We start from the raw sequence: 27,668 nt of genomic DNA on the forward strand, positions 1-27,668 counted from the left end.
GGCAAACCAGGTTCTTTTAATCAATGAAAGTCCCCCGGTTTCTTGGATAGTGGATGGACTGGGAAAACTTCAACTGTTCAGATCTAAGAATCCAGGGCACCAAGGGACAGAAAGAAATTCCATGTTCCCTTGTTGCCTGGGCCATCAAGAGGAAAGGCTCACCAGTCAGGCTCTGCCACAGACAACTCGGGGCAGCTGTTTTTTCTTAGATCATTCAAAGGGCACTTTGGCCAGGAGTGCGGTCCCTGAGATCAGACAGACTTACTTCTGAACTTCAGCAGGCATCACCAATCATGGGACCTTGAACAAGTGACTTAACAACTCTGAACTTCAGGGTTGGCCTAGAATCTGAAGAATTACTGCCAGGGTTTACAGCACAGGCCTAATGCAAGCATTTATTGAATAAGTTATGAGCTCTCACGAAGAGGAAAAGGACTGAGCCCCAGTGGTTCCCATTCTCCCACTTGCATCTTTTGGAGGCAGAGATTGGGAAAATAAGTGCCACGAATGTGTGGGAGCCCAAGGCCCTTCTTCATGGTCAAGGCTGTTATTTCCCACCACCGCCCCCTCCCCTCTGGCATGCAGGCCAGGGTTTCCGAGCCATCACGCCACTTTACGTGGCTGCAGTTGAGCGTGGGCAGGGAGCCAAAGATGCCAGCTGAAACCCAGAGAGTGACCATGGGCGGTTCTGAAAGACGTTTTTCCAGAATTGCCCATAAATAGAAAGAAGCTCGTGATTTAGTCTTCAAATAGTTGGATCCTGTCATCGTCAAGCTGCTGAGCTCCATGGGGTCCTCTCGTGAACCAGAGGTGGTGACAAGCACAGCCATTGCAGTAAGTGTAGGCCTAACATATAGGGGTTAAAGAAAAGCCTACCCAATGGGTAGGGATGTAGTTCAATTGGTAAAGCACTTGCCCAGAATGCTTGAGGTCATGGGTTCAATTCCCATCAATGCCCCCCCCCCAAAAAAACTGGGTGTGGTGGTGCACAACTGAGTTTTCAGCAGTCAGGAAGCGGAAGCAAGAGGATCAGAAGTTAAAGTAATTCTTGGCCACATAGTGAGTTCAAGGCTGGTCTGGGATACATGAGACTCCAAAACAAAACAAAATAGCAAATAAGGCACCTGGGCTGGAGAGAAGGCTCAGTCGTTAAGGGGCTCGTCTGCAAAGGCTAATGACCCTGGTTTGATTTCCTAGGACCCACATAAAGCCAGATGCATATGGTGGCCCATGCATCTGGAGTTTCTTTGCAGTGGCTAGAGGCCCTGGCATGCCCATTCTGTCTGTCTGTCTCTCTCTCTCTCTCCACTTGCAAATATGTAAATACAAATTTTAAAAAATCACACACAAACTATGATATGAAAGAATGTCTGAGCTGGGATGGTGCCCAGCGGTGGAGTGCTTGCCTAGCGTATGGAGGTACAAATCACTCTCACACCACTAGGAAGAAACAGGCTTCTCAATTAACAACAGAGGAAGATACCCAATGAGCAGATATTTCCAAAGGGGCATCCACAAGATAGGGAACCAGTCCAGATGCCCATACACAAATGGATGTATAAGAAAATATGGTATATAAACATAGGGGAATTTTATGCAGCCAAAAAGAAGAATGAAGTTATAACATTTGCAGGAAAATAGATGGAACCAGAGATTTTTAAGTGAACTAAGCAAGACCCAGGAAGACAAATATCATGTGTTTTCTCTAACATATGGGATCTAGAATTGTATATATGACTTTCATATATATTACATCAAAATATAGACTGGGGACTATAAGAGGATGAAGAAGGAATTTAAAGGGAAGGAGGAATTGTGAGAATAATGGGGGAGAAAGACAAATACTGCATTTCTCCCTCACAAGTGTAATCTAGATAAGTGTATATGTGCAGTGAGGCAGAAGGAGGAATGTACTAGGTGGCAGGGAGTGAAGGTATATATGCATGAAAATGTCATAATGAAACCTTTTAAGCCGTATGTTATTTAAAAATTATAAAAAGATCACCTTGGTGCTGAGAAGAAGTGACAGAGGAAAGCTCAGCACTGCAATATCTCTATCACACCTTCCAAGGCTCAGGGTCCATTGCAGAAGAGGTGGCGGAAAGAATGTAAGAGCCAAAGGAAGGATAGGACTCCTTACAACGTGCTCCTCCAGAAACAAAATGGCCTGGATAATCCATGACCTCACAGTGCCTGACACTACCTACACAAGACCCTCATAATAGGAGGAAAAGATGATGACATCAAAATAAAAGAGAGACTGATCGAGATAGGGAGGGGATATGATGGAGAGTGGAGTTTCAAAAGGGAAAGTGAGGGGAGGGAGGGAATTACCATGGGTTATTGTCTATAATTATGGAAGTTGTCAATAAAAAATAAATTTAAAAAATTATGAAAAGAGGGCTGGAGAGGTTGCTTAGTGGTTAAGGCAATTGCCTGCAAAGCCCAAGGACCCAGGTTCAAGTTCCCAGAACCCATGTGAGCCAGATGAATGTGGTGGCACATGCATCTGGTGTTCGTTTGCAGTGGCGACAGGCTCTGGCTTGCCCATTCTCTCTCTCTCTCTAATAAATAAATAAATAAAATTTTTTTAAGTTATGGAAAACAAAAAAGTCGTATCAGTGGAGGAGAGAGAAAGGAGGGTGACAGAGGGGACTGTGATCAGGTTACATTGTGTGTATGTATGGAGGTTGTCACTACAAAGTTTTTAAAACACTGTGGAGGAGGAACGAGGAACACTTGCTAATGGACACAAAAATTTTGGGGGGATGATGGTCAGGTTCTAAGATTAGACTATGGCAATGGTTGCAAAACTGTACATAAAAGTGCACCAAATAGTGACCTTGAAATGAGTGAGCTCTGTGTATATGAAAGACGCCTCAACACACTGCTTAGAAAGCACATACAATCAGCAAAAGGGGGAAGGAGATCGACACAGAGAGCAATCAACGCCTACCAAATCCGATATCCAGAGCCCCAGAGGCCCCCAACACCTCATCACTGGAGCAGACCAAAGATGAACCCAACATGGCTCAGGGAAATTTTGCAGAAGAGGGGGCGGAAAGAATGTCAGAGCCACTCATTGGGTCATGATATGCAGAGACTTTTCTCCTACCCACAACTGTGGGCTAACTCCACGATGCATGACCCAGATACCTCAACAAGGAGGGGCCAGGGGAGGGGTAGGACATGGATGAGCCTAACTATGGTATCAACTTGACCGTATTCACTGAGTACAAAACTAATCAGTAAAAAATGAATAGATAAAAATTTTAAAAAATTAATAAAAAAAGAAAATGCTATAATGAAATGTAATTCTTGGTATGTTAATAAATTAAAAAATAACAAATTAAAAAAAAGCAAGCAAACACACACAATGAGATACACCTCCATCCCTGTGAGTGTTCTCTGTGTGTGTGTGTTCTCTGTGTGTGGTAAATACAGTTATGTACAGATGCACACACATTTAGAGGCTGGAGGAGAATGTTGGGGGGTCCTCTTCTATCCCCCTTCCTCGTGTTACCTTGAAATGGAGTTTCCCTCGAACCTGGTAAGCTGCTGGGGTTTTGCTTTTTATTTATTTATTTGTTTGTTTGTTTTTTGGACAGAGTGGTTTACCAGTGAGCATCCACAATGCTCCTGTCTCGGCTCTATTCAGGACTGGGGTTTTAAGCATGGGTGGCCACTCACGTGTAATAGAGATCACACCCGGACCCTCTCAAGTTCTCTCACTTGTACTACAAATACTCTTTACTGGCTGAGCCATCTCCCCAGCCTCCTGGAAGATTGTTCACATTAAATACGACAGAGAGCGTCAACTGGCGGCGAGGTTGGGAGCACCTAGCCCCGTTGCTGGTGGGGATGTAAACTGGCCATGCCCCTTTGGGAAAGTGTTGTGCAGTGTCTCCTGAAGCTGAGCAAGTAGGGGCCCTGATTTGACAATTCTTCCCCAGCATCTGCTCCCAAAAGACATGTATGAGATGGCTTTAAAGTCTGCACATAAGGGCTGGAGAGATGGCTCAGTGGTTAAGCACTTGCCTGTGAAGCCTAAGGACCCCGGTTCGAGGCTCGGTTCCCCAGGACCCACGTTAGCCAGATGCACAAGGGGGCGCACGCGTCTGGAGTTCCTTTGCAGTGGCTGGAGGCCCTGGCGTGCCCGTTTCTCTATCTGCCTCTTTGTCTTTCTGTCTGTCTGTGGCTCTCAAATAAATAAAAGTAAACAAAAATTAATTTAAAAAAAAGTCTGCACATAATAACCCTATGCTAGAAGCTACTAAATTCTCATGAACAAGGAGAAAGAACGAGTAAATCAAGCATGATGCCATCCTGCAGGGTGATACTGAGCTGCTGGGAGAATAATAGACCTTACAGTTGTGCGGAGCAAGATGAATAAATCTCACAAATATGATACTGAAGAATTATACACCACGTACTTCATTTAAATGAAGTTCAAAAAGCTGGCAGAACTAACTAGAACTTGCATGGGAAGATGTTGAGGTCTCACTCTTGGAGGGAGGTGGCTGACGGGGTGTGTGAGAACTGGGGATGTTACTTCTTAATCTGAGTCCTGTAAGTTGGTCTGTTCAGTTTGTAATAATTACATGGGTGCTTAACTCAGGAAGTATATGTATATCAACAAACAATTTCTTTTTTTAATTTATTTGAGAAAGCAAGAGAGAAAGAGGGAGAGAGAGAGAGAGAGAGACAGAGAGAGGAAGAGAATGGGCGCACCGAGGCCTCTAGCCACTGCAAATGAACTCCAGATGCATGCGCCACCTTGTGCATTTGGCTTTCGTGGGTCCTGGGGAATTGAACCGAGGTCCTTTGATTTTGCAGGCAAATGCCTTAACCACTAAGCCATCTCTCCAGCCCAATAAATAATTTCTTTATTTTTATTTATTTAATTGAGAGAGAGAGGAAGAGGGAGAGAGAGGCAGAGAGAGAGAGAGAGAGACAGAGAGAGGGAGAATGGGCGAGCCAGGGCCTCCAGACACTGCAAGTGAACTCCAGACGCGTGCCCCACCTTGTGCATCTGCCTTATGTGGGTCCTGGGGAATCAAAACTGGGTCCTTTGGCTTTTCTGGAAAGCAGCTTAACCACTAAGCCATCTCTACAGCCCCAGTAAAAAATTTCTAATGTATGTCAATAAACAATTTGTTAAATACACAATACAAAAACAGCAAAAATGTATAAGGAGCCTAGGAATATATTTAACAGAGAAGATGGTCCTTTGTGGATAAAGTCATGAAACCTTACTGAAAGAGAGTAATGAAGACATAAAGAAGTTGAGTGGTAGACCATGTTCTTAGACGAAATAGAATCATGCTGTCAGTTTTCCCTAAGTTTGCATATAAATTTAATTCAATTAAAACTTGAAAAGTCTTATTTTTCATTAAACAAGTAAATTCTTAAACATATATTTGATAGAAAAATATTCAAGGAGAACCAAGATGCTGATTAAAAAAAAAAAGAAAAAACAAATAACAAACCAGGTGGTGTAGTTACCATGCCAGAAATTGGGACTTATAATCTTAGAGTAATGGAGACAGTGTGCTGTTAATTTGGGGTGAAACAAAAGAGAAAACCCAGATTAAAAAGAAACCCTCACATGTATGGAAACTCGATTTCTAACAGACCAGACATTCGAGATCTGCAATGCTAGGCCAGTTGGTTAATTCATATGGAAAGAGGTGAAATTAGATTCCTACTTTGTGTGATACATATGAACCAATTCCAGATGGAAGCTTAAGTATGAATGGAGAACTAGGAAGCTATTGGAAGATAATGTAAGAGAATATATCTTTGTCCTTATGGTAAAGAAAGATTTCTTAAATAAAACTCAATAGGTATCACCACAGAGACAAAATTGATAAGTTTAACTACATTAAAATTGGATTTTGGAGCCGGGCTTGGTGGCGCACACCTTTCATCCCAGCACTTGGGAGGCAGAGGTAGGAGGATCGCTGTGAGTTCAAGGCCACCCTGAGACTACATAGTGAATTCCAGGTCAGCCTGAACTAGAGTGGGAGCCTGCCTCTAAAACAACAACAACAACAAAAAAAAATGGATTTGGGGCTAGAAAGATGGCTTAGCAGTTAAGGTATATTTGCCTGCAAAGCCAGAGGATCCCGGTTCGACTCTCCAGGACCCACGTAAGACAGATGCACAAGGGGGTGCACACTTCTGGAGCTCATCTGTAGTGGCTGGAGGCCCTGGCGTGTCCATTCTTTCTCTTTCTCTTTCCCAAATAAATAAATATAATTTTAATTGGATTTTTGCTCATCAAAAGGTATAAAAAGAGGGGCTGAGGAGATGGCTTGGTGGAGAAAGCACTCACTGCAAAGCATGAGGACCTGCGATTGGATTTCCAGACGCCACAGGAAAAGTCGGGAAGCTGAAGCAGGCTCCTATAATCCCAGCACTCTGTCAACCAGACGGAGGCAGAGATGGAAGATTTCTCCAGAAGCCCTGGGGCCAGCTAGTCTGGTGGAATGGAGTGTAAACAAGGAGAGACCTTGCCTCAGACAACATGAAAAACGAGGACTAACCACTCAAAAGTTGTCCACTGACCTCCATACCTGTGCTGGACCATGCGTGTACCCTCCTCACCCACCCACACATGAGCAGGCACACAGAGGAAAGGGAAAAGCAAAAGGGAGAGTTATGCTTTTTGAGTTAAAACTCAGAAAAGCAGACAGGATGCTGGGAGGAGCCCAGAACTAGGGAGGCAGAGGCAGGAGGATCGCCGTGAGTTCGAGTCCACCCTGAGGCTACAGAGTGAATTCCAGATCAGCCTGAGCCAGAGTGAGACCCTACCTCGAAAAAACAAACCAAAAGAAAGAAAGGAAGGAAGGAAGGAAGAAAGAAAGAAAGAAAAGCAGACAGGCTCTGCAGTGAAGGTCTGTGGGCAACTGTTCCATCTGAACAACGTAGTGAGACCCTGTCTGAGGGAAAAATAATTAAGGGTTGAATATATATCTTAGTGATAGAGAGAACCTAGTGCGTGTGAGGTCCTAAGACTGATCCCCCAGTACTGCAAAATAAAATGCATAATAAAATAATAAATACATAATGAATAAATAAGAGCAGAAGAAAGAAAGGAAAGAAGGGAGGAAGAAGGAAAAAAGAAGACAAGGAAGGAAGGAGAGGCTGCATTTACATACGGAGCCGTTGCATGTAAGGGACTTAGGCATTGAGAATTTTGGCATCCAAGCAGGATCTTGAAAGCAGTCCCCTGTGGATGTTAAGCGAAGACTGTACTGCATGAGAAACTTGCAAAGTCAAACACATAGGCATGCTAGGGCGCCCACATTCTCTCCTGAAGGGGGACTGTACGGAACCCTCACCCCTAGCAGGGAGTGGCCAGTGTGCTCACAGGGAGAATGGGGACCATCCCTCTGCATGTGGATGGCTGTACAGAGAAGCTGGAATCTTGTTCAATTAATAAAAATCTCTTGCATTTCTCTCCTTTCAGGGATGACGTGGGCTTCATTTAATGAACAACTGTTTACCAAGTGTTGCTACGAAGAAAGTCCCACGCTGGGAACATAGCCCTGAACAGAACAGAGTTTAAAGTCCACCATGGGGCCAAGACCTAACCAATAAACCCAATGGCGCTAAACCAAAGTTGCACACCGCGGTGCCCGGCGCAGGTGTGGTCCACGAATAGATGAATGAGTCAAGATTGACTAAAATGAGTCTGCTTTATAAATGAAGCTGCCACCCGCTGGTAAAGGTCCCTTTGCCCCCTGCACTCCTGGGCATGGCCGGTGTTGATCTGGGCGGTTCGCCTTTCTCTGCTCTTCTGTGACTGGCCCGCACGTTCTTTATTTGGACTCTTTGATCAGGATGTGACTCAGTCTTGCTGACACAGGACCAGGTCTGCCTTTGCTTACTGCTGCCTTCATCTCAACCCTCAGGGGAGCTTCTCTCTAGAGGAGGCTAGGGTCAGTGGCCCTTCTGTGGCTGTGGCAAGCAGGGTGGTCAAGAGAATAGCCAGAGGGTGAGATGGAGATTGTCCCCTGTGGGAGGGCACACGTACTCCAGCATGGTGGAGCAAATTCTCAGAGGCTGGGAGACGCCGCTTTCTTTGTACAGTGGTGGCTGGGTCTCTCCGCAGTGGGGCAATCTTTCCTGTAGACAGGAGGGAGGACCCTGGCGGGGGCGTCAGGGAGAGGGGAGGATTGGGGCTAACAGGCAGTGATGCAGGAAAGAAGGGAAGGTATTTCTGCAGAAATCTGGCCAGGGACAGTTGTACAGCACCAGGTAGAAGGAGTCCACTCAACTGCCACAAGGTGATCTGCAGCTTCCGAGGGTGCAGAGCCTGGTCCAGTGAGGGGACCAGGCTGAAAGCCCAGGGATTGGGGGAAGGGGTGTGAACTCCCTAGCTAAGTCACTGCTTTTCAGAGGCCTGTTTCTGAAATGCAAGATAAAGATAGTCATTTATTATTATTTTTTAAATTTATTTGCACAGAGAGGAGAGAGAGAGAGAGGGAGGGAGGGAGAGAGAGCCAGGGCCTCCAGACACTGCAAGAGAATTCCAGGCATATGTGCCACTTTGTGCAGCTGGCTTTAAAGACATGGGTACTGGGGAATCAAACCCAGGTTGTTAGCTTTTGCAGCCAAGTGCCTTGCCTGCTGAGCCATCTCTCCACCTAACAGTTGGTAGTTTTCTGGAGACAGGGTCTTACTCTGGGCACAGTGTAGCCTGGAATTCACCATGTAGCCCAAGGCTGGCCTCAAACTTGCAGCAGCCCTTCCACGTGCTGGGACTACAGATGTGGGCCACTACACAAGGTTGTTTTGTGGGGATTTTTTTGGGTTTTTTTTGGCTTTGCTTTTGCATGTGTATGAATGGTGTGTGTGTGTGTGTGTGTGTGTGTGTGTATGTCTATGGATGTGCAGAGGCCGGAGGTGGGTGTTAAACGCCTTCCTCTATCTCTCACTACCACTTTTATTGAAACCAAGATCTTTCACTTGAACCCAGAGCTCACAGAGTCAGCTACTCTAATTGGCCATCTTGTCTCCAGGGTTTCCCCATCTCTACCTCTTGAGTTCTGGGATTTAGAGGTAGGCTGACCTTGAACTCACTTCTCCTGAGTGCTGGGATTAAAGGCATGCACCACCCTGCCTGGCTGATGGTCACTTTTCCAAAATAATATTTTTGTATGTTTATTTGAGAGAGAGAGAGAGAATGGGCAAACCAGGGCCTCCAGCTGCTGCAAACAAACTCCAGATGCATGTGGTGCCACCTTGTACATCTGGCTTTATGTGGGTCCTGGGTGGGGAATCAAACATGGTTTGTTAGGCTTTGCAGGCAAGTGCCTTAACTGCTGAGCCATCTCTTCAGCCCCTATATGGTCACTTTTGAAAGAAACTCTGCCCGACTCTACAGGAACTGGAGAGAAGGGAGTTGAGTCAGGATTTACCTTTTTTTCCCTGGATAGGTCACAGTCTAGCTGGTTAGAACTAACAAGACAGGTATTAAAAAAAAAAAAAAAAAAAAAAAGAGGGCTGGAAAGATGGCTTAGCGGTTAAGCGCTTGCCTGTGAAGCCTAAGGACCCTGGTTCGAGGCTTGATTCTCCAGGACCCACGTTAGCCAGATGCACAAGGAGGCACAAAAAGAAAAGAAAGAAAAACTAAACCAAACAAACAAAGAAACCCCACCAGAATGAGCAGTAGAGACAGAATTAGCTGCAGGGCCTGGAGGCAGTGTTGGCTAATGGTTAGAGGAAGGCTCCTGGTCCACACATCCATCCCAGGGCTTCAGTCCCAGTGCTGCCCCTGACAAGCTGTGTGACCTTGGACTGGTTACTGAACCTCTTCAGAATTAGGTAGTCTTTTCACCTGCAAAGCCCACTGGGGAGCAATCGTGTGACTGGGATTCGCATGAGAAGACCCCTTAGCAAATTTCTCCGTGTGTAAGTAACCTCAGCTACTGTGTAAGTGACTTTCTCACTGCCGTGACCAAATAGCCAACAAGAAGCAATGGAAGGAAGGAAGGGCTGATTTTGGCGCCCGGCTCAAGAAGACGGCCCCTCATGGCAGGGGACATGTGGGAGCAGGTGCTGGAGGCGGCTGGCTCTGCTCCACAGTGAGGAAATAGGAAGACATGAATGCTGCTGCTCAGCCAGCTCTCCCCTTAAAAAAAAAAAAAAAAAAGGGCTGGAGAGATGGCTTAGTGGTTAAGCGCTTGCCTGTGAAGCCTAAGGACCCCGGTTCGAGGCTCGGTTCCCCAGGTCCCACGTTAGCCAGATGCACAAGGGGGCGCACACGTCTGGAGTTCGTTTGCAGAGGCTGGAAGCCCTGGCGCGCCCATTCTCTCTCTCTCCCTCTATCTGTCTTTCTCTCTGTGTCTGTCGCTCTCAAATAAATAAAATTTTTTAAAAAAAGTGTAGGTTTTCAAGGTGGGGTCTCACTGCAGCTCAGGCTGACCTGGAATTCACTACGTAGTCTCAGGGTGGCCTGGAACTCATGGCGATCCTCCCACCTCTGCCTCCCCAAGTGCTGGGATTAAAGGCGTGCGCCACCACACCTGACTTAAAATGTATTATTTTATTTATTTCAGAGAGAGAACGAGGCAGATTGGGAGAGTGGGTATAGTTGTGCCAAAGCCGCTAGCTAGTGCAAACGAACTCCAGACACAGGTTCCATTTTAATTTTTTTGCATCTGGCTTTATGTGGGTTCTTAGGCTTTACAGGCAAGTGCCTTAACCACTGAGCTTCCTCTCTCCTTTTTTTTTTTTATTTTTTGGTGTTTCGAGGTAGGGTTCCAGGTAGGCTGAGCTGGAATTCATTATGTAGTCTCAGGGTGGCCTCGAATTTAAGGGCAATCCTCCTACGTCTGCCTCCTGAGTGCTGGGATTAAAGGCGTGCGCCACCACACCCGGCTCGACGGCAGAACTTAACCATCACAGCTACTATTGTCATAGCTATTATTATTACTAGTCACAGAAGCAGGAACCATAGAACCTGGGGTGATTTCTCTCAGCACAAGCAGAACGATGGCGTAACAGCTCAGGGTAGAGCGCTTGCCTAGTACGTGCAAGACTCGGAGCTTGGTTCCCAGTGCTGACAAATCAACTCGTGTTCTGGCTGGGCACGGTGGCGCATGTCTGCCACTTTGGGAGATGGAACCAGGAGGGGTTGTAAATTCCAAGCCAATCTGGGCCACATCGTGAGATCCTGTCTCAAAGACACGAGGGCTGGGGATGTGGCCCAGTGTGAGAGTGTGACAGTCGTAGCAGTTACAAGATCCTGGGCTCAATCGAGGAAGCAGTGGGGCGATCTGAGCAAGGGAGTAGGCAGGAGCAGGTGGGGACATGACAGCTGTTTCTGAGGATTGTCCAGGTGCAAGCTCAGGGTTGGGACTGGAGCTGAAGGATGAAGAGAGACAGTTGCAGAGACCGAGTGGGGTGAGGGTGAGCTTTGAATGTCATTAAGAGAGCTCTTAGTGGGCTGGAGAGATGGCAGTGGCTACGTGCACTTCTTGTGCAAGCGTGAGCGCTGAGGGGGAACAAGACCACTGAAGTTTGAGTCTCCAGAACCCATATTAACAGCGGAGCACGGCTATGCATGCCTTTAGCCCCAGTTCAGTAGGGAAGCAGAGACCCAGGAATCCCTGGAGCTTGGGCTTAAAAAATAAAAAAAACAACTGGTAGTTTTGGGATCAGTAAGAAACTCCAGTTCCAACAAAAATGGGCAGAAGAGGGCTGGAGAGATGGCTTAGTGGTTAAACATTTGCCTGTGAAGCCTAAGGACCCCGGTTCAAGGCTTGATTCCCCAGGACCCACGTTAGCCAGATGCACAAGGGGGCGCACGCATCTGGAGTTCGTTTGCAGTGGCTGGAGGCCCTGGCGTGCCCATTCTCTCTCTCTCTCTCTGCCTCTTTCTCTCTCTGTCTGTCACTCTGAAAGAAAGAAAGAAAGAAAGAAAGAAAGAAAGAAAGAAAGAAAGAAAGAAAGAAAGAAAGGAAGGAAGGAAGGAAGGAAGGAAGGAAGGAAGGAAGGAAGGAAGGAAGAAAGGAAGAAAGAAAGGGAAGAAAGAAAGAAGAAAAACAAAAATGGGTGGAAGAGAAATAAAATGAAACACCTGTCTTTCCTTTTTGTAATTTTTTTTTTATTTCTTAAAACTTAAAAAAAAATATTTATTTATTTGAGAGAGTGAGAGGAAGAGAATGAGCGCACCAGGGCCTCCAGCCATTGCAAATGAACTCCAAACGCATGGGCCATTTTGTGTATCTGGCTTACGTGGGTCCTGGGTAATCAAACCTAGGTCTTTTGGCTTTGCAGGTAAACACCTTAAGTACTATGCCATCTCTCCAGCTCTGTTTCTTAAAATGTTTTATTGCCAATTTCCATAAGTATGGGCAATATACCATGATCATAATCACCTCCCACCACCCTCCCTGTTCCCCTTCTTAAGTCCTCTTCCACTGACTCATTCTCTCCAACTAACCTCTTGTATTTTGATGTCATTTTCTCTTCCCATTATGCAGGTCTTGGGTAGGTAGCCTCAGTCATTGTGAGGCCATGAATGTCAAGGCCACTTTGACTTTCTACCCTGGCCACCACAGATGAGTCATAAAGGGCATATACACATGCATACACACACACACACACACACACACAGAGAGAGAGAGAGAGAGAGAGAGAGAGAGAGAGAGGGAAATATAAAAAGAGCTTTTGGCACCTTAATAGGGAAGGGTTCCCTATGACCTATTAAAAGACTTCTAAAGAGTATCACTTCTTGGGCTGGGGAAATGGCTTAGAGGTTAAGCTGTTTGCCTGAGAAACCTAAGGACCCTGGTTTGATTCCCCAGGACCCACATAAGTCAGATGCACAAGGTGGTGCATGCATCTGGAGTTCATTTTCAGTGGCTACAGGCCCTGGCTTGGCCATTCTCTGTTTCTCTCTATCTGCCTCTTCCTATCTCTCTCTGTCAAATAAATAAATAAAATATTCAAAAAAATAATAGTACTTTTTAACTTCCTGACATCACCTGGTCACATGCAGTGAATCCAGGAGGCCCCTGGCATCTGGAATGAGCATTAAATTGAGAAGGAACAACCAAAGTCTCAGACAGCCCTGCCTCCAACTGTACTTGTGACCCCCCCACACGCTGCTTCGGGACCCCAAGTTCCTTATCTATAAAACCTGGGGATGGAGGAGAAAAGGCAGCTGACGTCTCGGCTGCTCTGTGATCTCCGTAAAACAAACCCCACCCAGCTCTGTCCTCACCACTCCTGTGTTGAGGATGCAAGTGGCAAGGCTCGCCACAGTCGGTTGGGGTTCATAGAGAGGTACTCAGATCTGACCCTCACAGTCTAAAAATTGACAAGGCCACCATTGTCTCTGGTTCTGAATTTCAGGACTCATATTTAAATTAAAAAAAACCAACAACCTCTTTAAATGTAAATTGACTCCAGACTAACCCACAGGCAGCTCTGGGGTGGTGAGGAGGGGACCTTGGCCTCGGGGTCGGTGGATGGGGACAGAGTGCTGACTCAGCCAGTCACCATCCATTTGATTTTCGTCCAGACACTTAACCTGAATGAGCCTTCACTTTCTCATGTGTACACGAGGGCCCGTGGGCCTCTGTCCCCAAGGGCTGAAGGGCAGAGAAAGTGTGGTCCCAGACGTCACCATCACTTCCTCATCCCACTTCTGCTTGGTGTTGAACTTGGCCATCCCGAGACTTGTGATCCAGAAAGGATACGACCATCTCCATTTCCGGATTGAGGAGGAACCGAGGCTCAGAAGGGAAAAACAAAATTTCCAAAGCCACAGCCACAGCGGCAGGGCTAGGATTAGAAAGCCACTTCCTGCCTCCTCTGTACCACTCGCGCGAACTTGCATTTTACCAGCATCATGAATGAAGACGACTCTGGATTCGTGGTTCTTGTCTTGGAGGCCAGGCGAGGCCAGGCTACCTTTGGCTGCGGGGAGAGGCCCTCAGGGTCTGTGTTGCCCGGCCATGAAAAATGAGTGAGAGCCTCTCCCCCAGCCAGAGATGACCATGGCCCAGGAGAGCGAGGCAGGGCCATGTGGCTGGTGACCACAATCACCAGCAGGCCCCTTTTCCAGTAGTTGTCCCAGAAGTTGCGACCCAGGCCTGTAATTTCCAGCCTGGGCCCGGACCAAGAGCAACTCCACCATTGGATCAGCCACTTATTATTCTTTTGGCTCCCTGGCTGGCAACTTCGCCTCCAGACAGCAAGATCCAGGAGTCTCCTTTTGCTTAAGTGTCTGAGGTCTCCGCTCTGTCTCGATCTGCTCCCTAGAGCTCCCCAACCAGGAGGCCAGTCCCCTCACTTTAGCTCCAGCCTCGTTCTGAACTCCCCCATCAGTCACTAACCTTTCTGGCTTCCTCCCACCAGCTGAATTGTGCATTCCCCCCCCCTCCCCAAAGGGCCTGGGCTGGGCTTTTTGCCACACAATCTGACAATCTATGCAGATAACTGCAGGGCACTTTCCCACAAAAAAAAAAAAAAAAAGAAGGGAGAGGAATGGCCCAGAAATTAGAGAATTTTTCTTGTTCTCCTACTCCTTCACTATTTCCCAAAATGCCCAAGCAAAGCCAAACAGAAGTTTTCTAAACACAGATGCTGAGGTCACAGGCCAGGCTTGAAATCCTGGGTTGGTCAGCTTTACGGAGGGCTAAGCTGCTAAGGCCTCAGTTTTCTGTCTTTGGGAAAAAGAGGGGCTGATTGTTTCCACAGTTTAGAATTATGGAGAACTCAGATGTCATAGTTCGTTTGATGTACTTAGCACAGAGCACCCTGCATGCAATGGGCTAAAAAAACAAAAATAGAGACTTTTGTCTCAGGTTCAACTTGGTCAAAAATTGATATATCCTCATGTCCCTGGAAAGCAACTTGACTCCTCAAAACCTTACTGAAAACCATATTGATTAAGGCTGACCTGGAATTTACTATGTAGTTTCGGGCTGGTCTTGAACTCAGGGCCAGCCTCCTACCTCTACCTCCTGAGTGCTGGGATTAAAGGCATGTACCACCACACCAGGCTCTTGTTTTATTTTTATTTTTTATTTGAGGTAGGGTCTCACTCTAGCCCAGGTTGACCTGGAATTCACTATATAGTCTCAGGGTGGCCTTGACCTCATGGCGATCCTCCTACCTCTGCCTTCCCAGTACTGGGATTAAAGGCATGCACCACCACGTCCAGCTTTACCGAAGACTTTTTGGGGTGGGATGAAAGCGAGGTCGTACCCATGTTTCCTCTCCACCCTGTGCCTCCAAGATACTGTGCCCCACCCTCTCTCTGCGCAGTCTTAGCTGCTCTGCCCTGCGATTCCCAGCAGTTCAGATTGGACCTGCATTTGCATTCAGCACTAAAGGAAACGCTGGCCGTCCCACAATGGTTCAGCAGCGGTGAGCATATCTTGGTAGGGTAGTTTTCCTTCTGGGGCTCTGGTCCATCCTTCAGCCCAGCTATCTGTCGTTCTTCCTGGCCCTACGGGGTGCCTTCTCTGAGGAGAACCGATGGGAAATCCCATTCTACCACAGGGGGTCTGGGAGCTCTTCGGAATGGGGAGCTGAACCCCATCTCCAGTCCCATCACTTGCCCGCCCTGGAGAGGGGCCCACACAGTCCATCTTCTCCTGGTCAGACAAGTCCTTCGACAGTCATGTACTTCCTTTAGAAAACAGCCCTCAGCTTATTCTGGCCTTTATCCTGCTCAAGAATTCCACTCTTGGGCTTGGGGAGATGGGTCAGGTAGCAAAGTGCTTACGTTGCAAGCTTGAGGGCCTGAGTTCAATCCCTAGAACCCACGTGACAAAAAATAATAATGCAAGCTGGACACGTTGGCACTCGCCTTCTTTAATTCCACAGCTGGGGACGTGGAGACAGGAGAATCTCTGGGGCTCGCTGGCCAGTCACTCCAAACTACTAGGCACGTCCCAGGCCAGTAGGAAATCTCATCTCAAGAAGGGTAGATGGTAACTGAAAAGCCTCACCCACGGTCATCTTCTAACCTCCACACACACACGCACACGTGTCCACACACACACGCACACCCCATGCTTTTCACTTGTGTGGCTGTGTGTCCCTCTGTCCTTTCAGCTTTCATCCAGCCTTTTCTGGCTGCATCTAGTGAGGTGCTCAATGCCACCACTCAGGTCTATCCGCCACCTCCTCTTGGTCTCCTTGGAGTCTGGTCACAGCTGACTACGCCCACTGTCAATTACCATTAGAAACTCAAAGTCTCAGTGGCTTAGAATGAAATATGAGGGCCATTTGCTTAGAGAGCTTATTAAAAATGTAGACTCTGGGCTTCCTCCCAGATCTACTGAAATCCAGCCTCAGGGCACAGGGCCCAGGACCAAGCAAACTCCCCAGGAATTACGATGCATAGTCGACCTTTCACAGCAGAGCTGCACCCGGTAAACTCAGGACATCTCACACGCTCCATAGCTTGTCCCCTGGTGGGTTTGCCTGAAGGAAGAAGAAGGCTCTTATGGATCTGGGTGGGGAAAGAAGTAGACTTTGTTTTGTTCCTTTTTTTAAAAAAAAAATTTTTTTAAATATGATTTATTTATTTGAGAGAGAGAGATTGAGAGAGAGAGAGGCAGAGAGGAGAGAGAATGGGCACAGTAGAGCCTCCAGCCACTGAAAACAAACTCCAGACGCATGCGCCACCTTGTGCATCTGGCTTATGTGGGTCCTGGGGAATTGAACCGAGGTCCTTTAGCATTGCAGGCAAATCCCTTAACCACTAAGCCAACTCTCCAGCCCTAAAAAAAATTTTATTTATTTGCAAGAGGGAGAAAAAGATAGAAAGTTAGAGAGAGAGAATAGGCATGCCAGGACCTCCAGCCACTGCAAACCAACTCCAGATGCACGCACCACCTTGTGCATCAATACATGCTTCCTGGGGACTCGAGCCGAGGTCCTTTGGCTTTGCAGACAAATGCCTTAACTGCTAAGCCATCTCTCCGGCCCACTTTTGTTTCTTTGATGAGAGGACAGTGCTCCTCAAGTAATAGAATGTTCCTCTCCTAGTGATTTAGTTACATCATTTCTGGAGGTACTGGGGTATGCATACTTTTAAGTTTGGGATTTTAAGGATGCTTTAATTAATTAATGTGTGTGTATGCATGTATGGATGCATGTGTGGAGGTCAGAGAAGCTGTCTGTGATTCACCTTCTTTGAGACAGGATCTTTGCTGCTGCAAATGAGTGTGGTGCTGGGAACTTGAACTCTGGGCTGATGGGCTTTGCAGGCAAGTAACTGCTGAGCCATCTTGCCAGCCCACAGTGCAGTGTGGGTTCTGCACTCCTTATAGGCAGGAAGGAATATCCCATGCATTCACACCCACACAGACACATGTCCACACACACTCCCATGCTCACCCCACAGTCACATAGTCACCTCCGTCCTTTGGGTGCCCTGAGACTGTTAGCATGAGGAGAGGATCAGGTGGGGTGCGCATTTGTTGTTGGCAGACGCCTGCGCAGGTCTCTGACCATCTCCTGGCTCCAGCCAGCAAGTGCACTTGTCATCAAGCATGAGTGATGGGATCGTCCACAGAGTGAGAGTGCGTCAGATGGGCATGGAGCTGGCATTTGGCTTCCCAAAGAGAGCAAAACACAATTTTAGATGTTTTATTTATTTGTTTAAGAAAGAGAGAAGGCTGGAGAGATGGCTTAGCGGTTAAGCGCTTGCCTGGGAAGCCTAAGAACCCTGGTTTGAGGCTCAATTCCCCAGGACCCACGTAAGCCAGATGCACAAGGTGGCTCATGCATGTGGAGTTAGTTTGTAGTAGCTGGAGGCCCTGGCGGGCCCATTCTCTCTTTCTCTCTGCCTCTTTCTCCCTATCTGTCACTCTCAAATAAATAAATAAATATAAGCATTTAAGAAAGAGAGAGAGAAAAAAGCAGATAGAGAGAATGGGTGCACCTCTAGCCACTGCAAGCGAACTCCAGATGCATGCTCCACCTTGTGCATCTGGCTTTAAGTGGGTACTGGGGAATCAAACCCGGGTCCTTAGGCTTTGTAGGCAAGCACCTTAACTACTAAACCATCTCCCCAGCCCCCACATTCTTGAGGCTGGAGTTTTTAAAAAATTCATGTATTTATTTGAGAGAGAGAGAATGGGCATGTCAGGGCCTCCAGTCATTGCAAAAGAACTCCAAATGTGTACACCACTTTGTACATTTGACTCACATGGGTACTGGGGAATCAAACCTGGGTCCTTTGGCTTCACAGGCAAGTGCCTGAACCATTAAGCCATCTCTCCAGACACACACACACACACACACACACACACACACACACACACACACAGGAAGTCATAACCAAAGCAGTGACGCCTGGTGATGTGTCGTTTGGGATAACCACATCCTGTGCATATTATATTCCTGCAGCAAAACCTTCCCATTCTCAAGGGAACCTTTATCTTGTTCTCTCTCTGTGCCAGGCGCCATTCTCACGGGATTTGCAGGACGAGCCTGGCCTACCTGGGCCTTATGCTTTATGAAAGCTATGGGCAGTCTGCAACTCTGTCCTGGGTCTCCTTTGGGCTTTCCAGATGGGCAAACTTCCTTCTACCCTCCCAAGAGACCTACTTAGCCAAGCGTCCACTTAGCACTTATGGACAATGAAGGGGTGGCCAGGTGGGCTCAGGTAGACCCTATGGTGGTGAGTTGTGTAGTGGAGATCTGACTCCAGGGTCCTGTGCTTCCAGAGGCCGAGAGTGCCAAGGCCATCAACCACTCCATCTCCCCTGGGCAGGGAGAGCAGGCTAGGTTCTGTGTGTGGGCTGGAAAGGACATTGGCCCATCATGAATGTGGGCACCATCGGTTCTCACCTTGGCCGGAGTCAATGCCAAAGTCCCCATTCTACTTTCGTCACTCAGCTCTGTAGGATATGGCCTCCAAGTGTGCCTGGCCTGTTTTCTTCTGCTGACCTAGTTCCCATCAATCCGTGTGCTGATGGCAGCAGTGTGCTGGCATCATGCTGGGCAGTGGGATACGGAAATAAGTGAACCAGCGAGACCAGAGCTGCTGCTGGCATCCCCGACTGGGAGAAGCAGCGAGTTGGAGAGGGGTGAGGTGGTCAGAGGCCTGCTGAAGTCTGAGCAGACAGAGGTGGCTTGAGGGAGTCATCGCAAGCCCTGAGGAAGACCATGGTTAGGGCATGTTGTTTGACTGTCTAATGTTCCCCGCGGGCTCATGTGTTGGAACACTCTGTCCCCAGCTGGTGGCGCTGTTTAGGTAAGTTGTGCTACCTTCGCTGGAGGAAGTGGGTAGCTGAGGGCGGGCCTTCACTTTGCAGTCTGTCTCTGCTTCCCCCAAGGCAGATGTCACGTGACTAGCCACCTCCTGCCCTCACACCTTCCCCTCCAAGACGCACTGCACTTCCTGGAGCTGTAAACCTTCCTCCACGAAGCTGCTTCTTGTCAGATATTTTACAGCGTAAGAAACCTACAGGACAAATACTTCACTCTTACGGCCAGATAGACATGCCCAGACTCAAAGCAACGGCTTTTACTCTCTCTCTCTCCTTTTTTTTTTTTTTTTTTAATTTGTTTGAGAGCGACAGACACAGAGAGAAAGACAGATAGAGGGAGAGAGAGAGAATGGGCGCGCCAGGGCTTCCAGCCTCTGCAAACGAACTCCAGACGCGTGCGCCCCCTTGTGCATCTGGCTAACGTGGGACCTGGGGAACCGAGCCTCGAACCGGGGTCCTTAGGCTTCACAGGCAAGCGCTTAACCACTAAGCCATCTCTCCAGCCCTTTTTTTTTTTTTTTTTAAGGGGAGAGCTGGCTGAGCAGCAGCATTCATGTCTTCCTATTTCCTCACTGTGGAGCAGAGCCAGCCGCCTCCAGCACCTGCTCCCACATGTCCCCTGCCATGAGGGGCCGTCTTCTTGAGCCGGGCGCCAAAATCAGCCCTTCCTTCCTTCCATTGCTTCTTGTTGGCTATTTGGTCACGGCAGTGAGAAAGTCACTTACACAGTAGCTGAGGTTACTTACACACGGAGAACTTTGCTAAGGGGTCCTCTCATGCGAATCCCAGTCACACGATTGCTCCCCAGTGGGCTTTGCAGGTGAAAAGACTACCTAATTCTGAAGAGGTTCAGTAACCAGTCCAAGGTCACACAGCTTGTCAGGGGCAGCACTGGGACTGAAGCCCTGGGATGGATGTGTGGACCAGGAGCCTTCCTCTAACCATTAGCCAACACTGCCTCCAGGCCCTGCAGCTAATTCTGTCTCTACTGCTCATTCTGGTGGGGTTTCTTTGTTTGTTTGGTTTAGTTTTTCTTTCTTTTCTTTTTGTGCCTCCTTGTGCATCTGGCTAACGTGGGACCTGGGGAACCGAGCCTCGAACCAGGGTCCTTAGGCTTCACAGGCAAGCGCTTAACCGCTAAGCCATCTTTCCAGCCCTGGCTTTTACTCTCAAAGGAGCTCCGGGGACAAGAGCTAGCTCCACTGCGTTCACGGAAGTGCCCCAGCTCCTGGCCTAGGGCCTGGCACATAGTAGACGCTCACTACATGTATACTGAGTAAATGACTTTGTAAATCAAAGCAGAGTCTTTGGCGTGTCCTTCCCTTGTGATCTCAGGACACAACCAAGCTGTAATTTTCCCTTCCAAGGGTGCCCCAGGGAGACAGAGAGACCACCAGCCAGATAGTCCCTGAAGATATCATTTCCAGTGACCTCAGAGGAGCCACAGGGGTCATTACAAGCCTGGATTCCAGAGGTGGCTGGCAGTGAACTTCAAGTTCAGAGCCTGTGTCTGCATGAACTGCTGGGAGGCCCAGACACTCCATCAGGATGTTTGTGATCTCTGCCTCAGTGGTCCTGACACCACCCCACAACCTTGTACCCGCAGTACCCAACTGAGACTGTCATCGGATACGTGGGTCAGGCTTTTGAACCCACGAGGAAGGTTGAACAGGAGACCCCAAAGGGAGAGCTAGGCTTCCCAGTCACCTGGTTCCTGGGGTCCAGTCTGGTGAGTGAGATGACAGTGGGGTGTGGCATTATGAGGCACATTATGAAGCGGCCTTTTCCAGATGATCCACCCAGGCCTATGTAGATCACCATGCTAGAGGCAGGCGGCATGAGCCTCTGTTCCTCTCTTCAGAAAGAAGGTTTCGTAGAGAGCTTTGTGTGAAGAGCTCGTCCTAGAGCATGCAGCCTTCAGAAGATAGCTGCTGTGAGATCCTTGTACAGTTTGTGATGTTTGTGCTTTTACTCTTTTTCTAAATTTTATTTATTGATTTGAGAGAGTGAGAGAAGGGAAGAGGCAGAGAAAGAAAGAGAGAGAATGGGTGAGAGAGACAGAGAGAGAGAATGGGCATGCTGGGGCCTCCAGCCAACGCAAACAGATTCCAGACGCATGAGCCCCCTTGTGCATCTGGCTTACGTGGGTCTTGGGGAATCGAACCTGGGTCCTTTGGCTTCGCAGGCAAGCGCCTTAACCGCTAAGTCATCTCTCCAGTCTTAATCGTGTTTTTAACATTAGCAGCTTGTGCTTTCTCATTCTAAGTAAATACCTTTTTTTTTTATGCCCAATTTGTCTCGACTTCAAAGCACACACTTCAGGATCTGCGCTGTCATGTTATGGTGTCTGCATGATCTGTATTCATCATGGCTGTGTTCTTGGTGGTTTTATTTATGGATATCTCATCCCCAAACCCAACATCTAGCACCTAGAAACAGACCCCATTATCTGCTTTCCTCCATGGAGATGACTCTAAAGCTGGGCCCATGTGCTCCTGACCATGCATCCATGCTTCATATGTGTGTGCGTGTGTATATGTGTGTGTGCATGTATACACACACACACACACACACACAAGACAATTTACTTCTCTGTTCCTGAGCCCTGTGTTCATCCTTCATACATATGAATACATGTATATATACACACACATATTATACATACATGTATAATAATATGTATGTATACATATTATACATACATGAGATAATTTACTACTATTCTCTTAACCCTGTATTCATCCTTCATACATATGAACACACAAACACACACATGTTTATATACACATATACACACATATGTGTGTGTGTACACGAGACAATTTACTACTGTACTCCAGAGGAGGAAATTGTCTAGTTTGCATGTTTTCATCTTTAGTTTATTCTTTTTTTTTCAAGGTGGTGTCTCTCTAGCTCAGATTTACCTGGAATTCACCATGTAGTCTCAGGGTGGCCTCAAGCTCACAGCGATTCTCCTACCTCTGCCTCCCAAGTGCTGGGATTAAAGGTGTGTGCCACCACACCCAGATTCTAGTTTTTTTTTTTTTAATATATGTCATATTTTTATTTATTTACTAGAGAGAGAGAGAAAGAGAGAGAGACGGAGAGAGAGAGAATGGGCGTGTCAGGGCCTCTAGCCACTGCAAACGAACTCCAGACACATGCGCCACTTTGTACATCTGTAGGCTTATGTAGGTTCTGGGAAGTCAAACCTGGGTCCTTAGGCTTCACAGGCAAGTGCCTTAACCGCTAAGCCATCTCTCCAGTCCTTTTGTATTTTTATTTTTTGAGGTAGAGTCTCACTCTAGCCCAGGCTAACCTGGAACTCACTCTGTAGTCCCAGGCTGGCCTCGAACTCACCGTAATCCTCCTACCTTCTGCCTCCTGAGTGCTGAGATTAAAGGCATGCGCCACCATGGCCTGGCTGTTTTCATCTTTAGAAGAGTAACACTACTCTGCTTGTAAAGTTCTGTAACATGCTTCTTATTAAATAGTTTGCTGTTTAACTTTGTCCATCTTATTGTCTAGCCAAAAGGGGTCTCCATTTAATTATTTAATTATTTTTTATTGTATTTAATTATTTTATTATTATATGCTTATATGTATGTCTACACTTGATGAGGTGTATACATTTTCCAAGTCTGTCTACCATAAAAGTTTGGGAGCAAAATCACCCTGGCAGCAGACAGACACCTAGCTAACAGCCTGATCTCTGCTGTTTCTCACCAATATTAGGAACGGAGGCCCTTTAGAGAGAGAACCGATTCCATTCGAGGGCTGCTGCAGAGTTGGTCCAGTGAGGTCTGAAACATCCCACCCCGCCACAGAGGAGGTGTATTTAAGAACATTTGGAAGCAGGTCTCTGGTATATAATAACCAACTTGAATAGGGTCAGAGCTGGTCAAATCTGGCATATTTTGAGCCTAAATCCATCGCAATAACAATGGCTTATAAACTATGGAAAGAGTGGAAATGCACAGGACCACAGCCACCATACACAGGCACACAAGCAAGCCATGAGAAACAGCAAGAAGCGAGGACAATCCTGAGCTGTAGGCAGGCTGGGCACCCTCTGGCCGTGTGGAGGGAACACGGCGTAAAGCCTGGGTCAAGCAAGTCCCACTGATGGATGAAAACCCCAAAGGAACTTTTAGGGATGAACACAGTATTTGCATGAGTTAACAGTTCATTAGTTACAAGGAAATCAATAACTTTCCAAGAAGTTTTATGACATCTTGAATAAGCCACCAAAATAGCAGCATCAGTAAGGAACAAATGATGACCATGGATCTCCAGATGTCGTAAACTGATGAGGACTCGATTTCACCTGTGTAATATTCCAGCCAGAAGCTCACAACCTGAACGCAATCATAAACGGATGTTGGATAACGGCTGGCTCTCTCCTGTCCCGTCTACTCTCATTCTCCACCCCCTTCTGGTTCTCCTCCTCCCCTTCTCTCTCCAGATTTTTCTGCTTCCTTAGTCTTTTTATTGCTAGTGTGTTTGTAGTGTGCATGTGTGTGTAGTGTGTGTGACGTATGATGAGTGTAATGCGTGTGTGTTCTCACCTGCGGGGCGGGGAGCATACCTGTGGTTGGGTGACCTCCTGTGTCCCGCTCCATCCCTGTTCTACCAATTCTCATGTGGGCTGACGTCTCTTACTGTGGAGCTTGCTGCTTTTCACAAGGCTGGTAGCTCTCCAGTCTCTGCTCCCCTTGGCAGGACTGAAATCACAGGCATATGTGGCCATTCGCAGTTGTTTATGGGGGGTGTGGACATTGGAAGCCTGGCGGGCCCTCATGCCTGCGCAGAACATTCACGTAACCGCTGGGCCATCCATCTCTCCAGCATGCCTCATCAGTTCTTTCAAAGCATTGGCTTTGGTTTGTTGGGTTATGTTTGTCTTTTGTTTAACCCATTTCCACTCGTTATTATCTCCTTTACCTCAGATTTCTTCAGCTGTATTTAATTGTTGTTTCGCCTTCTTAGGTCATGTATTCTCTTTCGTGTTCAGTATCCAGTTTCAAAAATCAATTCACAAGAGAAAAATTTTAAAAACTGTACTTAGAAATGACTAAGGAAAGTAATGGGAAAGAACTATACTCAAAATACATTACTTGAGGCCAGAGGGCTGGCTCAGTAGATAAGGCATTTGCCTGCAAAGCCAAAGGACCCAGGTTCGATTCCCCAGCACTCACATAAGCCAGATGCACAAGGTGGCACATGTGTCTGGAGTTCATTTGCAGTGGCTGGAGGTCCTGGTGTGCCCATTCTCTCTTTCTTTCTATCTGCCTCTTTCTCTCAAAAATAGGTAACTAAATAAAAATTAGAAACAAAAAATACATTACATATATGTGTGAAAATTGCCAATAAAAGTTTTTGGTTAAAAATAATGACTATACATAAAATAAAATAAAAGGAAAGGAAAGGAAAGGAAAAGAGTTAAAAAAATAAAAAGAAATAGCTATACAACTCAAACATTATATATCAAAATTAAATCCTTAATTTAAAAATTCCCCAAGAGGTAATCTCCAGGGCCAGATGGTTTTACTAGAGATTTTCTCCAAGATTTTAAAGAATTAACAGCAAAACTTAATTCATTTTATGAAAGTCCTTTGACCTGATGCCAAAACTGAATAAAGGAAGAGAGATTTACAAAAAACAATGCTATAAGGGGCTGGAGAGATTGCTCAGTGGTTAAGGCGCTTGCCTGCAAAGCCTGAAGACCCAGGTTCAATTCTCCAGTACCCATGTAAAGTCAGATGCACAAGGTGGTGCATGCATCTGGAGTTCATTTGTCATAGATAGAGGCCCTGGAATACACATTCTCTATCTGTCTCTTTCTCTCTCTCTCATAAATAAATACAAATTTTTTTTAATACTCTATGATAAATCTTAGCAAATAGAATTTAGTACACACACAAAAAAACTTACATACACATACCACCCACGGTTTATACCCCAAGGATGCAAGCCCTATTAAATATTTGAAAACCAACCAATATGATCTCCATGTTAACAGTAAAGAAGAAATATTATATAGCAAGTTATCTAACTTGATGGAGAAAGAGCGTCTGACAAATTTCAACTCTCATTCATGATCAAACAAGATCTTCAAGTAAAGTAAATAAGATCCAGGCATGTTGGCACACACCTTTGATCCCAGCACTCCCGAGGCAGAGGAAGGAGGATTGACAAGAGTTCAAGGCCAGAGCTGGAGAGATGGCTTAGCGGTTAAGGCACTTGCCTGCAAAGCTGAAGGACCTCAGTTGGATTCCCCAAGACTCACGCTAGCCAGATGCACAAGGGGGCGGCACACGTCTGGAGCCCCCATTCTGTCTCTTTCTCTCTGCCCGCCTATTTCTGTATCTCTCTCTCTCAAATAAATAAATAAAAATAAAATATTTTTTAAAAAAAGAGTTCAAGGCCACCCTGAGACTACATTGTGAATTCCAGGTCAGCCTGGGCTAAAGCAAGACCCTACCTTGAAAAACCAGAAAAAATAAAAAAAAATAAAAAATAAATCTACCACTAACTTATACTTAATGATGAGATCAAAGCAAAGTAAGGCTGTCCACTCTTGTCACCATCGTCACAAGGCAGGAAACCAAAGAACAAGGATATGGATAAGACAGGAAGAAGTCAAACTGTATTTATGTGGAGATGATGAGTATCTATGTAGAAAACCTTTAAACATCTACAAACGTAGCCAACAAATAGACTCCCAGAACTTACAACTGAATTCAGTAAGGCTTCGACATGCCACACAGGCATACAAAAACCGATCAAATTTTCACACACTAATAATGAACACACTGAAATTAAAATACTACCATTTACAATCACTCAAAAACAGTGAAATATATATGAATCTAACAAAAAAAGTCCATAAGTTATTTGCTATAAACTACAAAACACTTATGAAAGGAATCAAAGCTCTAGATGGCCCAAGCTGGCCTTGGTTTTTGTTGTTGTTGTTTTGTTTTGTTTGAGACAAGGTATTACTCTGGCCCACAACTTACTATGAAGCTCCAGTTGGTGTTTAATTCATGGCAATCCTCCTGCCTCAGCCTCCCAAGTGTTCAGATTACAGGTGTGAGCCACCATGCCCAGCTTCAAAGATCTAAATACAGCAAGAGATATGTGTTTGTGGATTGAAACACTCGACATAGTAAAGTGGTCAATTTTCCTCCAAATTGATGCATATGTTTAACATAAAATATATTCAAATTCTAGGGAGGTATTTTATAGATATGGGTAAGATAATTGTTTAAAAAAATTATTTGCAAGGAAAGACAGAGAGAAAGAGGAAGAAAGAATGGGTACACCAGGGTCTCCAGCCACTGCAAACAAACTCCAGAAAAGTACACGCCACTTTGTGCATCTGGCTTTACGTGGGTACTGGGGAGTTGAACCCAGGCCATCAGGCTTTGCAGGCAAGTGACTTAACTACTGAGCCATCTCTCGAGCCCACAAGATGATTTTTTGTTTGTTTGTTTTTTTTTTTAAGTACACAGAAAGACAAAAGAACTAGGACACCTGAATGATTTTGTAAAGGAAAAGAAAGGGCTGGGGAGATGGTTCAGTGGTTCAAGGCACTTGTTTACTTATTACTGCAAAACCACAGGAATCAGAACTGTTTCCTGGAAGAGGAGCAGCTCTTGGGTCCGCAGGACCTCAGCAGAGGTTCAGACGCAGACCCCCACGCACAGACCCAGCTGACTGTTGCCAAAGGTACAAAAGCGAGTGAGTGGAGAAAGGGAAGCCTTTCGGGCGAATGGAAACAGTGCCAGAGCAGCTGTGAGGAAAGAGGACCCTGACAGAAACCTCAACCTTATGTAAAAACCCCAAACTTACATGTGAAGCATAGAACTTTCAGACCAAAAAGAAAAAAAAAAAAAATAGGGGCAAATCTTTGTGGTCTAGGGTTAGACAGGAGTTCTTAAACTTGACACCAAAAGCATGACCCATAAAAGGAAAAATGTACAAGTCTGACCTCATCAAAATCAAAACCTTTTGCTCTGAAAAATTCCCTGTTAAGTAGAGGAAAAACAAACTGGGAGAGGACACTGCATACCATGTAAGTGACAAGGGCTGGAATCTAGTCTAGAGTGTTAAAATGCAACACTGAGGGGAAAAAAATAATCCAATAAGCCAATTAGGAAAATGGTTTTTAAAAAAATGTGCCCAGACGTTTCACCCAGAGGACACAGAGATGATAAATTAGTTTATAGAGATGTCTCTATCTCATTAGGTATTGGAGAAATGCACATTAAAACCCAGCACTTGGGAAGCAGAGGTAGGAGGATTGCTGTGAGTTTGAGAACCTTTTGAGACTACATAGTGAATTCCAGGTCAGCCTGAGCTAGAGTGAAACCCTACCTCAAAAAATACATATATACTGCAAGGAGA

The sequence above is a fragment of the Jaculus jaculus genome, chromosome 10, assembly GCF_020740685.1.
Source record: "Jaculus jaculus isolate mJacJac1 chromosome 10, mJacJac1.mat.Y.cur, whole genome shotgun sequence".
NCBI classification, from domain to species: Eukaryota; Metazoa; Chordata; class Mammalia; order Rodentia; family Dipodidae; genus Jaculus; species Jaculus jaculus.